Source organism: Sturnira hondurensis, unplaced genomic scaffold (assembly GCF_014824575.4).
Source record: "Sturnira hondurensis isolate 20B ecotype Veracruz unplaced genomic scaffold, ASM1482457v3 Scaffold0003874, whole genome shotgun sequence".
Lineage (NCBI taxonomy): Eukaryota > Metazoa > Chordata > Mammalia > Chiroptera > Phyllostomidae > Sturnira > Sturnira hondurensis.
This window is the reverse complement of record NW_028076505.1, coordinates 3,051,431-3,067,433: the sequence shown is the minus strand read 5'-3', so window position 1 is coordinate 3,067,433 and position 16,003 is coordinate 3,051,431. Positions and strand designations below refer to the sequence as shown.

The following is a 16,003-nucleotide window of genomic DNA, read 5'->3' as shown; positions in this document are numbered from 1 at the left end:
GGGCTGTAAATGGAGGACGTTTTCCTGTAGTGACCTGGTGCATTTTATGAGGGCAATTGCTATGACAAAGAGAGTTCAAGGCATATTTCAAGTGCAAAACATGGTGTTCTCATGGCGGTTCAGAGCGCAGAAGCAGTCGAAAGTCTGCCCCTTTGTTGCCTGGCACGCAAAAACCGGGCTGGGTGACTGGTTTTACGAGGGTGAGGTCCCAGGCTGAGCATACCCTGCCTGGTTTCCTGTTTCCTGCCTGGCCCAAAGCCAGATACCTCACAGGAAGGTGTGGATGCTCCCGGACCTGTCTTCTCCAGCAGGTCTGCGCTCCTGGGAAGGCAGCGATCGCTTCCTGGCCCCAGCTGGCCATCAGTTCGGGCCCGAGCACACTGAGAGCCTGCATGAATGAGGCTGGGTCCCGCTTTCGTGGGACCTGTGCTGACGCTCTGCCTAACCCTTCGCCCAAACCGAAAGAAACCTGCCCAAACACACACGAAATCCCGATATTTCAATCGGGCAACAGGGCTTGAAGGCTGCCACTGTTCCCTGACCTAGTGTCTCCATTTCTAGGAACCAACACGGCACGTGCACAGAAATACCTGTCAGCGTCTTTTCACGCAATGAAAACTAACACCCCCATGTCGTCCCAATGGCACTGAATACATGACGGCGTGTCTGTACTGTGCAATCACGCTCTGCGCTCAGAAATATCTTGGGAAATGGTCATGTCTATTGTCAAAGCAAAAATAGAAAAAGAGTGCAATCCCCTTTTTTAGACATTTGAAGGATATACTCCCCAAAAATAACGGTAGATATTTTTTGGCTGTAAGATTATATGCACATTTTATTTTCTTCTTTTTGCTTCTCTGTATCCTACACATTTGTATAGTGTGGCTCAGTAGGTTGGCCTGCGAACTGAAAGATTGCTGGTTCAATTCCTGGTCAGGGCACATGCTTGGGTTGTGGGCCAGGTCCCGGTCAGGGGCATGGGAAAGGCAACTGATTGATGTTTCTTTCCTTCTCTTTCTCCCTCTCTTTCCCTCTCTCCAAAAAATAAGTGAAATCTTAAAAAAATAAACATATGTTAATTTCATTTTAAAAAATTAGAAAATTAATCCACCTAAATTTAACTCCTGAGAACTCATCCCAAACAGAAGGGTAGACCAGGTGACTCAAGGCCCCCTCTGACTGAAGCAATTCCATGACTTGAGGGAGTGAAAGGAAAACATCCTTTTGTTACATCCCTTGCCAGGAGAAGAGTAAAACGGTCAGGGACACTTGCTCTGAGCCGTGCGCTGAGCTGCCGCTGACCCAAGGCCGCCCTGGGCTTTTGAGCGGCCCACGCCCGCTGGGGACAAAAAGAGGTAACCCCACTGGCAAGAAATACCAGGGAGAGGCTTGACCTACTTCCTTGGTGAATCAGCCGGACTTCAGATCGCTTGTTCCGAAATCTTTGGCAAAAGTAACACATCCATAACCTCCAAGAGTCAATAATCTCGGAGTCGTGAGGGTAAATTTAGAAGGCCATGAAACAATCGACATTTATAGACTGCTCCACCTAACAACAGTGAAACAGGCGTTTTTTTCCAGACGCCTACAAAGCATGTACCAAGACAGAGCACGCCCTAGACCATAAAGAATTGAAGCCACGTAGCGTACATTCTCTGGCCATAAGAGAGTTAAACTAGAAACCAGCAATAGAAACACAGCAGGAAAACCGCCAAGCACCGGGAAACTAAACAGCACACATCTGAGTGGTCCATGGGTCCAAGGGGAAGCCTTCCTCTGGGAAAATGTAGAAAGGCATCAAACCAAACGAAGATGAAAATGCAGCACGTCGAAATTCAGCCGTGAGACACAGACAGCGCAATGCTGAGAGGGTCATTTACAGCACCAAACGCTTCCATTAAGAGAAGAAAAGTCTCCACCCAGTGATCTAAGAAACCTGAAGAAGAGCAAAATAAACCCCCAACAGCTGCAGAAGGAAGGAAGGAAGGAAGGAAGGAAGGAAGGAAACAAGAAAGAGCAGAAATCAATGAAATGGGAAACAGAAAAACAACGTGGAAAAGCAATGAAAGGAAGAGCTGATGATTTAAAACATCAATGAATTGGCAAACTTCTAGGAAGGCTGACAGAGAAACACAGAGAGAAGACACAGACCAGCAGCACCGGAACGAAAAAGGGAGCAAGCACCACTACAGACCCTGTAGATAGCGAGGGCAAAGCGGACACTCCGAACAACTTCGTACACAGAAACTGGACCTCGCTGATAAAGGTGGGCCGCCTCCTGGAAAAGGGCGAACCATCCCACTCTTCCGATATGACACAGGCAATCTGAATAGCCCGTAACTATTAAGGAAGTTAAATCTCACATTTAACAACTCCCCCAGTGACATTTCCAGGGGAAGGTGGTTTCACTAGAGAATTCCACCAAACATTTGAGGAAGGATTAACACAAATCTAAACAATTTCTTCCAGAAAACAGAGCATGAGGGAACACTTCCTGATTCATTTTACAAAGCAAGGATTAATTTGATACCAAATCCAGTCAAAGACAATTAAAAAAAGGTAATTACCGACCAATATCCCTCATGAAAACCTATGTAAAAGTCTTTAAAAATATTAGCCAATGGAGTTCAGCAATATGTAAAAATAATTATGTATTGAGATCAAGTGGGGTTTATTTCGGGGATGCAAGGCTGGTTCAATATTTCCAAATCAGTCCAAGTAATCTACCATATTTACAGGCTAAAGAAGAAAAAACTCATATGGTCATATGAGTTAATTCATAAGAAGCACTTGATGAAATTCAACGCCTGTTCATGACAAAACCCTCAGAAAAACAGGAAGAGAGGGGAACCTCTTCAAGTTGATCAAGAATCTACAAAAAGCCCACTGTGAACGTCGTCCTGGCCGGTGAATGAGGGAGCGCTGTCACCTGAGATCGAGACTGCGCCTGCGCGGGGTGTCTGCTCTCACTGCTCTCGCTCAGTGCGGTACTGGCGGTGCCAGCCAGCGCCGCGGGCAACAAAAGGAAGTGGAAGGCGTGGGAGCTGATGGGAAGAAATAAAACTCCCTTTTTGCTAGTGACCTAATTGTCTACATAGAAAATTCCCAGGGCTCTACAAAAAAAAAAAAAAAGAAGAAAGAAAAAAGAAAACAAACAAACCCTCTTAGGACGAATAATTGAGTTCAGCGGGTCACAGGATATGAGATAAACATATGTAACTGGATAAACATATGTATTTACACATATGAGCAATGATCATACAGACACTGAAACTAAATCACAGTAGCATTTCCAAACACTTAAAAACTGAGGTGTGCCCTGGCTGGTGTGGCTCAGTGGATTGAGCACTGGCCTGAGAATCAAAAGGTCGTGGATTCAATTCCCAGTCAGGGCATGTGCTTGGGTTGTAGGCCAGGTCCCCCGCTGGGGGGTGTGAGAGGCAACTGATTGCTGAATCTTTCCCAAATCCATGTTTCTCTCCCTCTTTTTCTCCCTCCTTTCCCCTCTCTCTAAAAATAAATAAATAAAATCTTAAAAAAAAACCTCTTAGGTGCAACTAGAACAAAGCATATGCAGAAGAGGTATGCTGAAAACCACAAGACCCCACGGAAGTAATTAGGAGATGAATCAGTGAGGCTTCCACACAGTAAAGGAGCCGATTCTCCCCAAATGACAGACAGGTTTATCGCAAGTCCTACCAAAACCCCAGCAGGTTTTCTTTGTAGAGACAGACAAGATTTTCTAACATTTGTATGGAAATAGAAGGGAACTAGAATAGCTGAAACAATTTTGAAAAAGAAGGTAAAACAGGAGGCATCGCTGATCTAATTTGAAAACCTATTATACAGCGACAACAGTCAGACTTTGTGTGGCTGGAAGATTCTGAGGGCCAGACACAGAGGCCCACGGTCCCAGAATGGCACCCACACGAACACGCACTGCTGGTTTTCGGCCAGTGCGCAAACGCAGTTCGATGGAGGGAGAGGTCTTTTCAACAGTGGTGCCAAGGCCGCTGAACACCCACAGGCAGGAAAATGAGCCCGACCTAAACCTCAGAGTTCACATAATAATTAATGCAAAGTGGACCACAGATGTAAGATATAAAATGATACCATAGGGGTGTCAAATGCATCTTCACCAGGGGCCACATCAGCCTCGTTGTTGCCTTCAAAGGGCCAAATGTAACTGTGGGACTGTGTAAACTTCACTATCCTTCCCAGTTAAGTGAGAGCTCGGCACCGCTGGCGGGGTAGAAACAAGGTGCTGGGTGGATAAAACAAGGTGGAGGGCTGGATTCGGCCTGTGGGCCTTGTGTTTGCCACCTGTGCTGTAACACTTTTAGAAAAAATAGGAGAAAATCTTCAGGATCTTGAACTAGGCAGGGAATGCTTACTTGACACCAAAACCACAAATCACAAAAAGAAAAATCGATAAACTGGACTTCTTCACCACGAAAACTTGTTCTGAATAAGATCGTGTTCAGAGGATGAAGAAACAAGCTCCAGTCATGGAGAAAACACTGGCAAACCACACGTCTGACAAAGAGTTGGATACGGAATTCGGAATACTGTCCAAACTCCAGAGTAAAAGCCAACCAGAACTTGGGCAGGACATACAGGGAGACGTTTGACTGCAGAGCGCGTGCACACGGACGGGAGGAAGGACAGGAGAAGACGTGAGGGTCTGTAACCACCAGGAAACGCACACTAAAGCCACAGAGAGATTCACCGCACATTGACCAAAAAAAGCTGACACAAAAAAGAGCGACAACCCCAAATGCTGGTAGAGGCGTGGGGAACCAGTCACACACATGGCCGGTAGGAGTGTAAAACGGCGCAGCCCCTCTGGGAAACGGTCTGGCAGCTTCTTAAAGATTCTACAGATCCAAGTACCGTATGACTTAGCAACTGCCCCCTGGAGCAGAGAAATGAAAATTCATATTCACACAGAGACCTGTATGGGGTGATGTTCCAAACAGCTTTATGGGTCACAGTCCCAAGGTGGGACGACCCAGACACCCTTCAGGGGGTGACCAGGTCAACAAGCTGCAGTACATCCTGGAACACAACTCGGCACCAGCCAGGATGGGCCTATCTGGCCCCACGACAACCTGGACCAATTTCCAGAGGACGATGCTGAATGACGAAAGCCAATCACAAAGTCGCCTACTGAATGACTGTATTTAAAGAACACTCTTGAAATAACAGAATTATAGAAACTGAGAACAAACAGGGGGTTTATAGGCGATAAGGAGCTGGTGGGGAAGGGTTGTGGGTGTATCTGTAAGAGAACAGAGTGAGGAGATGGAACGTCCTGTATCTGGCCTGTATCAGCAGCCACGGCCCGATCGTGACACCTCATGGCAGCCTGGAAAGGTGTTGCCATTGCGGGAAAATGGGTAAAGGCGACTTGGGCTCCGCCTATAGTTTTTCTTACAGCTGTGTGTGAATTTTTAACTATTTTAGAATAAAAAAGTTTAATAAAACATTTTATAGAGAAAATAGAGGAAAAAAGTTAAGGAGGTATTTTCTTTTGGACTTTGGAGGTGGACTTTATAATGCCCTTTGAGCATTATAGCATTTTAATGCCTGGATGTGACTTCCAGCCCATGCCGTAATAATGCTTTCATCTCTTCATCTCACACTTTCTCTCCGCCTGGTGGCCTGGGCCGAGGGGCAGACAGTCACTCACATNATAAAACATTTTATAGAGAAAATAGAGGAAAAAAGTTAAGGAGGTATTTTCTTTTGGACTTTGGAGGTGGACTTTATAATGCCCTTTGAACATTATAGCATTTTAATGCCTGGATGTGACTTCCAGCCCATGCCGTAATAATGCTTTCATCTCTTCATCTCACACTTTCTCTCCGCCTGGTGGCCTGGGCCGAGGGGCAGACAGTCACTCACATTCTGGTCCATGGAACACCTACATCTCAGCCCGCATGCCCCGCAAGGCCTACCTATCATCTGTTTTCAGAGAGGGCCCAGGTGCAGGGCTGGGCTTCTAGCCAGGACAGTCTGGGCACCATGGCCAAGGTCGTGTTGCTCACACTGACTCTGTGTGTGTGAGGCCTTGCCTTTAGACAGTGAACAATCTGCACAGCCGGGGAAAGGAGCAGAAATGCTTCTGTGCACAAAGGCCAACCCCATGCACACACACCCACACACAGAACCTCGGTCCGGAAGGGGAGGCCTCTACTCCCACCCGACTCCCGGCGATTCCTGCGGTGGCTGCTGTTTCCTCCCAGTGGATTCCAGCCCTTAAACACAAAGTGACGTCACATGTGTCAAGCACTCTGGGCAAGGCCCACCACGAGTGCCGTTTGTATCGGCTCTCGCTGTCATTGTTGTTCTCATCACATCACTAAGTGTCACTGGTAGCCACAGGTGGTGTTCTATCACTACGGGTCACCAGCGGTCCTTTCTTGCCTCCAGTGCCTTCCCTAGAGAGTTCCTAGTTCCTGGGGGTGACAGGCTGAGTCTGGGGGCACCACCTCCAGGTTCAGAAGTGACAGCACCCTGTCTGTGATGTCTGGAATGTGCCCTTCAGTTCCTTGGCACCTTTGGAATCCCCCCCAAGAGCTCTAAACCCCTAGATTTAGGGGCAGGAGCAGTTTTCAATCGCAAAGGTCAGTCATTCCCAACCACTGCGGCCAAACCACACCCTAGCCGAAAAAATTGGCCCTGACTGGTGTGGCTCAGTTGGTTGGGCATTGTTCTGGAAAAGTGAAGGGTTGCTGGTTCGATTCCCGGGCAGGGCACCTGCAAGGGTGGCAGGTTCCTTTCCTGGTTAGGGCACATTCGAGAGGCAACCGATCCATGTTTCTCTCTCACATGGGTGTTTCTCCCCTTCTCTGTCTTCCTCTCTTCCCCTCTCTCTCTAAAAATAAATGAATAAAATCTTAAAATAAAAAAAGAAAAAACTGACATTACGCACGCCCTCCCACCTGCTCTCTCCTATGCTGGCTGCATGGCATATACGACATTTTTAAATTAATGCATAGTCAAGTAATTTTGTTTTAAGGATTTCCTTTTTTGTCTTTAGTTTATTGGGTTTTTTTTTTGAGAGAATGGAGGGAGACAGAGAGAGAGCAAGAGATACATTGATTTGTTGTTCTGCTTATTTGCATATTCACTGGTTGATTTTTGAGTGTGCCCCGACCTGGGATCAAACCCACAACTTTGGTGTACGACGATGCTGTAACCAACGGAGCTACCTGACTGGGGTGAGAATTTAATAGCCTCATGAATATCCAGCAATAGCCAGGGGTGGTGGCAATTCAGGGCTGGACATGACTGGGTATGTGGGGTCCCTGTGGACTTGGATTTTTTAAAGGAAATTTGGAGAATGGACGCAAGATTCCGAGAGACAGGTGGTTGGTGCAGATGGAGGCCGAGTGAGGGCCAGCTGGTGTTCACGGGCCACTCACATGTTCCCCAGAGGAAACTGCCCGTCGAGAACAGCTGGTAGATTGTCTAGAAGGGTCCCTGAGTCTGGGCATACTGCGACTTCAAGGGCACTGCTGCCAGCTCCCTGTGATGGACGCCTAGGCACCAATGACTCGGACCACCAAATGACAGAGGTTTCGGTGGGGTCGTCGTCAGCCTCTGCAAGTCTGGGCTGCTGGTCTCCTGGTCACAGCTGGGCTGGCCAAGTCTGGAGTGCTTAGGTTAGATTGGCTGGCTGGCCTCTCAGGTGACGGGCACCGCTGGGCAAATGCTGGGGCTGGCAGGTGGCTCCCACACTAGGGAGGAGTCCAATGGATTCCGGGCAGTCTCGGATGCTGGTGGAGGCTGCGCCAGGTTTTCCGGAGGCTTCCCAATCAGCCCAGCCTCAGGCCGTGACTCTGCACTTGGTGGCCTCAGGACCTGACCACTGGAACAGAACCACCTAACCCCTGGAGATGGCTTCGGAGTTGCCTCTAGGGGTTCGTGGACGGGACAGAGCGTGTGGGCTGGGAGGACGGGCCCCTCCCCGTGGTGTTTACCGAGCTGCTCTCACGAGTGCCCAGGGCAGAGTCCACCAGAGTCCTGCACTTCCTGATGCCCGGAGGCTGGGGCCCGGATTCCACCTTGGGCTGCTGTGGACAGTTCAAGGAACCCGCCTCTGCCACTCCCACCCCTTCCAGGAATTGTTTACTTGTTTTGGAGACTCTGGGGCTCCCCAGCACAGAATGACATGAAAATCTGCTCTGACTGATCCACAGGCCAGCACATCCTATAACTCTTGCTCCAAAGATCGGGTGAACATGATGCACTAATCCAGTTAGCCAGGCTGCTCCCTGGCTTATCGCTTCCACCTGTGCCGAACAGAATAACCACCGCCATTCTCTCGTCCTGAGTTGGTTGGGGTGCCCACCTCTCTCCCCCTGAGCAAACCAACACAGACCAGGCCCTAGTAATCCATGGGCCTCCGACCCGGCACTGAGGGAAGATGCACAGGTGTCGGCACAGGCTCCTGAACCCCACGCTTTGACCCCCCGATGGCGCGATGAACACCAGCTGTGAGCATGTGCGAGGTGCCTGGGAGTTCGCCTTTGGTCCCCATCTCTCTCAATATGCAGGCACTTGTGGCCCACAACAGGGTTGTGTTTTGATGCTGTTAATATGATGCCATGAACCACGGTTCACCTTATCAGTCTCACCTGAGGCCATGGAGGGAGCTGCTGAGCATCCTCCAGGAAGTACCTATGGGGCAGGTGCCCTCCCAAAGAGCTGAAAACCACACATGTCTTTGCACGACGGAAAACCCTCACTGCTTGGCCCCAAAAAGACAGATGCCCCTGAGGCCCCGATTGGGGAGTGCCTTTATTTCTGTTCTTTCCAAGGCTCTGCTTAGGAAAGGCCAGGAGGGGGACTCCCTATTTGCCCCTCTCGACTCCTTCTTGGGGTGTCACTGTCCTCTTCCAGGGAAGAAAGAGGGGCACACTCACCTGTTCCATTCTTGTTCTCCCAGACCCTCAAGCTGGTAGAGGATGTCCTGGCCCAGGGGCCATGGGCAATTCACTGTTTATGAACGTCATAAACAGACATGCAGAGTGAGGACGTTCCCTTTATAACCCCAGGAGCACAATAAAGTTACGTGGTTAACAGTGACCTCGTCTTGCTTCTTAAAGGCACAGGAGCCCTTTCCATGGTCTGTCCCTCTTGGCAATCACTTCTGTTTACAAGCAGCCAAAGGGACTGACGTCCCAGATGACTTGTGGTGTGACTCTGACTAGATGCTGTCAGCCATTCTGACTCAACGGATCGAAGGGCCCTGCTGAGTACATCTGAAATTCTGGGGGGTGTTTTGCTCCTGTCTGGGCTGCTCCTCAGGGGAGGGATCAGGTGGAGCTTGCCCCTTTCACTTTGGAGAGGGGACCTTCCCACTCTGCACAGCTGGAGTCCGACTCCAGACGGTTAGGTATGATTCTCCCTGCGCCCTCCTTCTGCTCCTCCCCTGTCCCCGTCCCCCACTTCTCCTCAGGCTTAGTTTGCAAGCAGAAAAATGCCTGGAAGGGGAGTGGCCTCTGGGACAGCTGGCTATGCAATTTTCCTTTATTGTTTTACAGACTGCGCAGACCATAACCACCTTGACTGGGCCCTTAGGATGTCCCAGGCTCTGTCCTAAGTAGTTTGCACACACTGATCATTTAATTCCCCTAATAACCCAAAGCAGCTGCCAGATCTAGAGTCAAGGCCAAGTCAACACTGTCAAGTCATGTTCCCATGTAGGGCTACAAAGGTGGGGCAGTGTCACACTTACCCTGAGGAGAGGCCTTCTGCCCTCACTGAGCCAGCCCCACCCCCATCCGCCATGGTGTGATGAAGTCACCTCCGAGGGAGAGGGACGTGGGGATGACAGTGTTTTGAGAATGCCCTCAGAAGGACTGCAGTGTGAGAATGGGCAGCTGACCGCACATGCTGGTGGGACTTTTTCCCTTCTGTGGAAACTGGTCCCTGTGACAAGACGCCCCAGGGGGAAGTTTAATTGTGGTGAGGTCAAAGGGGTCAGCTCTGGTTCACCACATCTGGGCTTTGACGGGGCACCTGGTGACCCCACAAGACTGGTTATACCAGCAATGCTGTCAGGGTGATTCGATCCAATAAACTAATCGATTGTGGTGCCAATGACAAGACTTTTGCTAAAAGCTATTAAAGATGAAGCCTTTCATGCAGACCAAATGTCTTATTCCATCTGTGGGCTTTTACATGTTCCACACAATCGTAGAGGCTGTCGCAAGATAAATTTAAAAAATAACACCCTAAGTGACACAGATATTGAAGTGAGCAGATGGAATCCTTAATGCCGCAATTATAAGCACATCCAAGGACTACAGAAAAAGATGTTAGTAAATAGTAAACAGGCGGGGGACCTCAGAGGAGAAATCTATGAGTAGAATCAAATAAAAATTGTAGAATTTAAAACTACATCTGAAATAAATCCATGGAGGGGCTTAGAGCAGTTTGGGGTCAGCAGAAGAATAAGGGGAATTGAGTACAAATCAATAAAAACTATACAATCTGAAGAGCAAAAAGAGAAAAAAGATTAAAAAAAACTAACAGAGCCAGTTGAGGGACCATAGCGAAATTCCTAACACATGTGTAATTAGGGGTTCTCAGAAGGAGAGGGAGAGAAAATGGTGCACAAAATATGTTTAAAGACATAATAACTGAACATCTCGCGAACCTGGTGAAAACACAAATTTACGGACCATGGAAGCTCAGTGAATACTAAGCAGAATGAGCAGGAAGAACACCAGCGCCACAGCGATCGCGGGCAAACCACTGACCCCAGCCGTAAGGGAAAGGCACTTTGACGGCAGCCACGGGAAGAGGACGTGTTCAGTGCAGGGGGATTAAGATAAAATAAAAGCTGACTTCTTATCAGAAACCATGCAGGCCAGGAGAAAAAGAATCAACAACTGCAAATGTTTAAAAACCAAAACTGGGAACGCAGAATTCTACCCCTTGAAAAAGAAAAACAAAAAAGAAAGGCATGCTCAGAGAAGGGAAAGCTGAGGAATTAGTCACTAGCAGTTCCGCAGGCACGAAACGTCAAGATCAAGGTGGAATTCCTTGGCTGAAGGGCTAGAACGCCAATTAGAAGTTGGGATGTACAGGAGGAAATAACAGTACCAAACATGGCAAACATGTATTTTTTAAAATTATGCATATATTTTATTGCTTATGCTATTACACTTGCCCCAATTTGTTCCCCTTAGGCCCATTCCACCCAGCACCTCCCACTCTCTCAGGCCATCCCCACACTGTTGTTCACACCCACAGGTCATGCACGTACGTTCTTCGGCTACTCCATTTTCTACACTGTACTTTACCTCCCCATGGCTATTCTGTAACTACCTACTTGTACTTCTTAATCCCCTCACCTCTTTCTTTACCCATTCCCCCACACCCACTCCCATCTGAACACCATCAAAACTCCGTATCCATGATTCTGCCTCTGTTCTTGTTTGCTTAGTTTGTTTTTTGGATTCAACTGTTGATAGATATGTATTTATGGCCATTTTATTGTTCACAGTTTCGATTTTCTTTTTCTTAAATAAGTCCCTTTAACATGTCAGATACTACTGGTTTGGTGATAATGAACTCCTCTAGTTTTTTTCTTGTCTGGGAAGCTCTTCACCTGCCCTCTGATTCTAAACAATAACTTTGCTGGGTAGAGCAATCTTGGCTGTAAGTCCCTGCTTTCATGACTTTGAATATTTCTTGCCAGTCCCTTTTAGCCTACAAAATTCCTTTTGAGAAATCAGCTGACGGTCTTATGGGAACTCCCCTGTAGGTAAGTAACTTCTTTTCTTTTGTTGCTTTTAAGATTCTCTCTTTATCTTGAACCTTTGGCATTTAATTATGATGAATCTTAGAGTGGGCTTCTTTGCATCCACCTCGTTTGGGACTCTCTGTGCTTCCTGGACTTCTTTGTCTATTCGTTCACCAAATTAGGTAAGTCTTCTTTCATTGTTTTATTGTTTTTTCACATCGAGTTCCAGTTTCTTGCACTTTCTCTTCTCCTTCTGGCCCCCCTATGATGTGAATGTTGAAACGTTTGAAGTTGTCCCAGAGGCTGCTTATACCACCCTCGTTTTTTTTTATTCTTTTTTCTTGTTTTTCTGATTGCTTGTTTTTTGTTTCCTTATGTCCCAAATCATTGATTTGAGTCTCAGCTTCCTCCACTCTACTGTTGTTTCCCTGTAAATTGTCTTTTATTTCAATAAGTGAATCCTTTGTTTCTGACTGGAATTTTTTTTATGCTGCTTGAAGTCCTCCATGGGTTCTTTGAGCATCCTCATAACCAGTGTTTTGAACTCTGTATCTGATAGATTGCTTATCTCCATTTTGTTTAGTTCTTCACCTGGAGGTTTGATCTGTTCTTTCGTTTGGGCCATGTTTCTTTGTCTCCTCAATTTGGCAGCCTCCCGGTATTTGTTTCTATGTGTTAGGTAGAGCTGCTATGACTCCCTGTCTTAGTAGCATGGCCTAATGTAGTAGGTGTCCTGTAGGGTCCAGTGGCACAGTCTCTCCTATCACCCAAGCTGGGTAATTGAGGTGTGCCCTTTGTGTGGGCTGAGTACACCCTCCTCTTGTATTTCATCCTTGGTTGCTGTTGGCAGATCAGTGGGAGGAATTTTCCCAGGCCAGTCAGCTGCAAGGACCGGCTGTGACCACTGACCACCAATATGTGCCGTGGAGGATCAGCTGTGCAGGGGCAGGGTGGTGGTGCTCCAACATGGTGTGTTGCTGTCCACTGGGTGCACAGGCTCTGGTATTTCTTGGGTGGTGCCAGCCAGCCTTACCTGTGTTTTGCCCAGGGCCACCCTGCCTGGGCTATAAAGCAATCTGAGATGGCTGCTGCTTGTAGTGGGCCTGGAGACTCCCACGCAATTCCAAGCTGTGAATCTTGGCTGCTGCTAGTGCTGGGCCTGGGGCCATGTAGCAAGAGGTACAGGGACTGAGAGCTCACTGAGGACAGCTGTTGCTTGTTTGAGAGGATTTAGGAAGTTGTAAAGCATGAGCCAAGACCAGCCATTCATATGGTTAAGTTTCTGTTAACAGCTTGGGTGGCCCTTAAGTTGGGTGGGATGGAGTCTCAGGGGATCTCCAGAATGGTACAAACAGTGTTTTCCAGGTTGATGGAGTCTCAGATATGGCACCCGCCTGCTGGCTCTGTGGCTTTGTTAGGGGAGAGTTCAGAAAAGTGACAATGGCCTCTGCCCATCTTTATGTCCGGGAGAAAGCTGTCCCCCAGCTCCTGCCTTGATGCTAGACTCTTCGTTCCTCCCTGTTTTCTCCACTGGTGCCTTTCAAGCTGCTGCCCCAGTGCTGGAGCTCAGAGGGAGTGGGTCCGAGTAAGTTCATGTGTGGATTCTTCAATAAGAACTGCTTAGGACTCTAGTAGTTTCTTCTACCAACTCAGTCCCCACTTGTTTTTGCACTCAGAAGTTGTGGTTCCAGTTCCATTCTGGCACTGGAACCCTGGGCTGGGGGGCCTGGTGTGGGACTGGGACTCCTCACTCCCGAGCTATCCCTCCCTAATTCTTATCTGCTACACACGTGGATGTGGGACCAGCCTATTGCATGTCTACCCCTCCTACCAGTATGGATGGATGTAGTTTCTTCAATTCCATAGTTGTCAGACTTGCATTCAACTCAATTTCTGACAGTTCTGAGTGATGGCTGCTCTATAATTTAGTTGTAATTTTGATGTGGTTGTGCAAGGAGAGGAGCCATGTTTACCCATGCCACCATCTTGACTGGAAGTCCCTTTCGATTGCAAACATGTATTATCTTTAAGTTTCTTTTCACGATTTCTTCAAAAGACAAGTGGCTGTTTAAAGCAAAAATCATAATATTGAATCATGGAGTTTATAATGTATGTAGATTGCCTTCGTCCATCTGGGCTGCTCTAACAGAACACCATAAACGGGCTTACAAACAACAGAAATTCATTTCTCACAGTTTTGGAGGCTTGAAGTCCAAGATCAAGGTGCCTACAGATTTGGTGTCTGCTGAGGGCCATTTCCTGGTTCGAAGACAGCTCTTTCCACTGTGTCCTCACATGGTGGGAAGAGGGGAGAAGGTGTTTTTTGGGGTCTCTTTCATTAGGGCACCAATCCCATTCAGGTAGGCTCTGCTTTTGTGAGCTAATCACCTTCTAAAACCCACCACTCACACCATCACATTGGGAGTTAGCATTTCAAAGTATGAATTTGAGTGGACAGCACACATTCAGTCCATAGCACAGATATAAAATATATAAAAATAGTAGCTTACAGGTCGAGGAGAAGGAAGTAAAATTATACTGCTGTGAAGTCCTTGTCTTTAATGGGAAGTGGTACAAAATTAATTATGATTTAAAATGGGCAAGAGATCTGAAAAGACACTTCAATAAAGGAAGAGATACAGATGGCAAGTAAACATATGAAAGGGAGCTTCATATCCTATGTCACCAGGGAACTGCAAATTAAAACAACCATGAGATACCACAGCCCACCTATTAGCATGGCCATAGGTCCAGCGCACAAACACCACCAAATGCTGATGGGGACGCGGAGCCACAGGGACTCCCAGTCCCCGCTGGTAGGAGTGGTGCAGACGTGGTAGAAGGCCGTTTGGTGGTTTCTTACAAAACCACCTTCTAAAGAATCATAAGCAGCCCTGGCTGGCGTAGCTCAGTGGATTGAGCGCGGGCCTGCAAACCAGACGATTGCAGTTCGATTCCCAGTCAGGGCACATGCCTGGGTTGCAAACCGGTTCCTTGCAGGCTAACTACCAGCAGGGGATGCACAAAAGGCAACCATACATTGATGTTTCTCTCCCTCTCTCCTTCCCCTCTATAAATAAATAAATAAATAAATAAATAAAATCTTTAAAAAAAAAAGAATGATAAGCATTCTACCATACGATCGGAAAATCATGCTCCCTGGTATTCACCCAAAGGAACTGAAAACTTACTTCCACACAAAAACCTGAACACGGTGCTTATAGCGGTTTTATTCATCATTGTCAAGGCTTTGAAGCAACAAAGAGGTTCTTCAATAGGTGAATTGATAAAATGACAAAAAATAGAGCTACGAAGCCATGAAAAGGGATAGAGAAAGCACACATGTGTACGTATTACTCAGTGAAAGAAGCCAATACCCGCTGTCTGATTCCAGCTACGTGACGTTCTGGAAAAGGCAACACTATGGAGACAGGAACAAGATCAGTGGTTGCCAGGGATTTGGGGCAGGGAGGGAGGGACAAACAGGCAGGGCACAGAGGACTTTTAGGGCAGTGAAAATGCTCTGTGTGATATTACGGTGGGTACATGTCATCATGCATCTATCAAAACCCACAGGATGTACACCACCGAGTGGGGACCCTGATGTCAGCCGTGGGCTTGGGTCGATAATGATGTGTCAGCGTCTGTGCGTGGGTCACAGCGAGCGTGTAATTCTAATGCAGGGTGGGGGTGGTGAGAGAGGCCCGAGGGGCTTGTGCGGGGGGATAAATACGTGGGCACTCTCTGGGCTTTTTACTCAATTTTGCTGTGAACTGAAACTGCTCTAAAAATAAAGTCTATAATTTTTTTAAAAGGCTAAGGATGCATCATGTAATACCTAGAACAACTAACTGCAATGAAAAATAATGCTAAAAAGTACAGCTAAACAGCCATAGAAGGAATAAAATAGAAAACAAAAATTTATCCAATTAACCCCAGAGGAAGCAGAAGGACCAGGAAAGAAAACCGAGATCAATAAAAACCAAATGGCAACACGGAAGATCTAACCCCAACCATACACACAAATGCATCACATAGAAATGGGCTTCAGGGACTTCCGCCAAGATGCAGGCATAGGTGGAAACACTGTGCCTTCTCCCACAACCAAGTTTGAATAAAACAAAGGTTTGGAGAAACAAAGACACAACCAAAGGACAGAAAATTGAATTATACGGAAGTCAGACTACATCTAACTGTTCAACGGGGATGGTAAGAGGGGCGGAGCCAGCAGCGAGCAGG

The 16,003-nt window shown here is 47.4% G+C and overlaps 1 protein-coding gene across 2 annotated transcripts in view; it reads right to left on the bottom strand.

Moving 5' to 3' along the window:
* The window catches only part of PDE9A (phosphodiesterase 9A), a 91,793-nt gene that overhangs the window by 34,452 nt on the left and 41,338 nt on the right, over nucleotides 1–16,003 (bottom strand). The gene's annotated exons all lie outside the window — the stretch shown is intronic.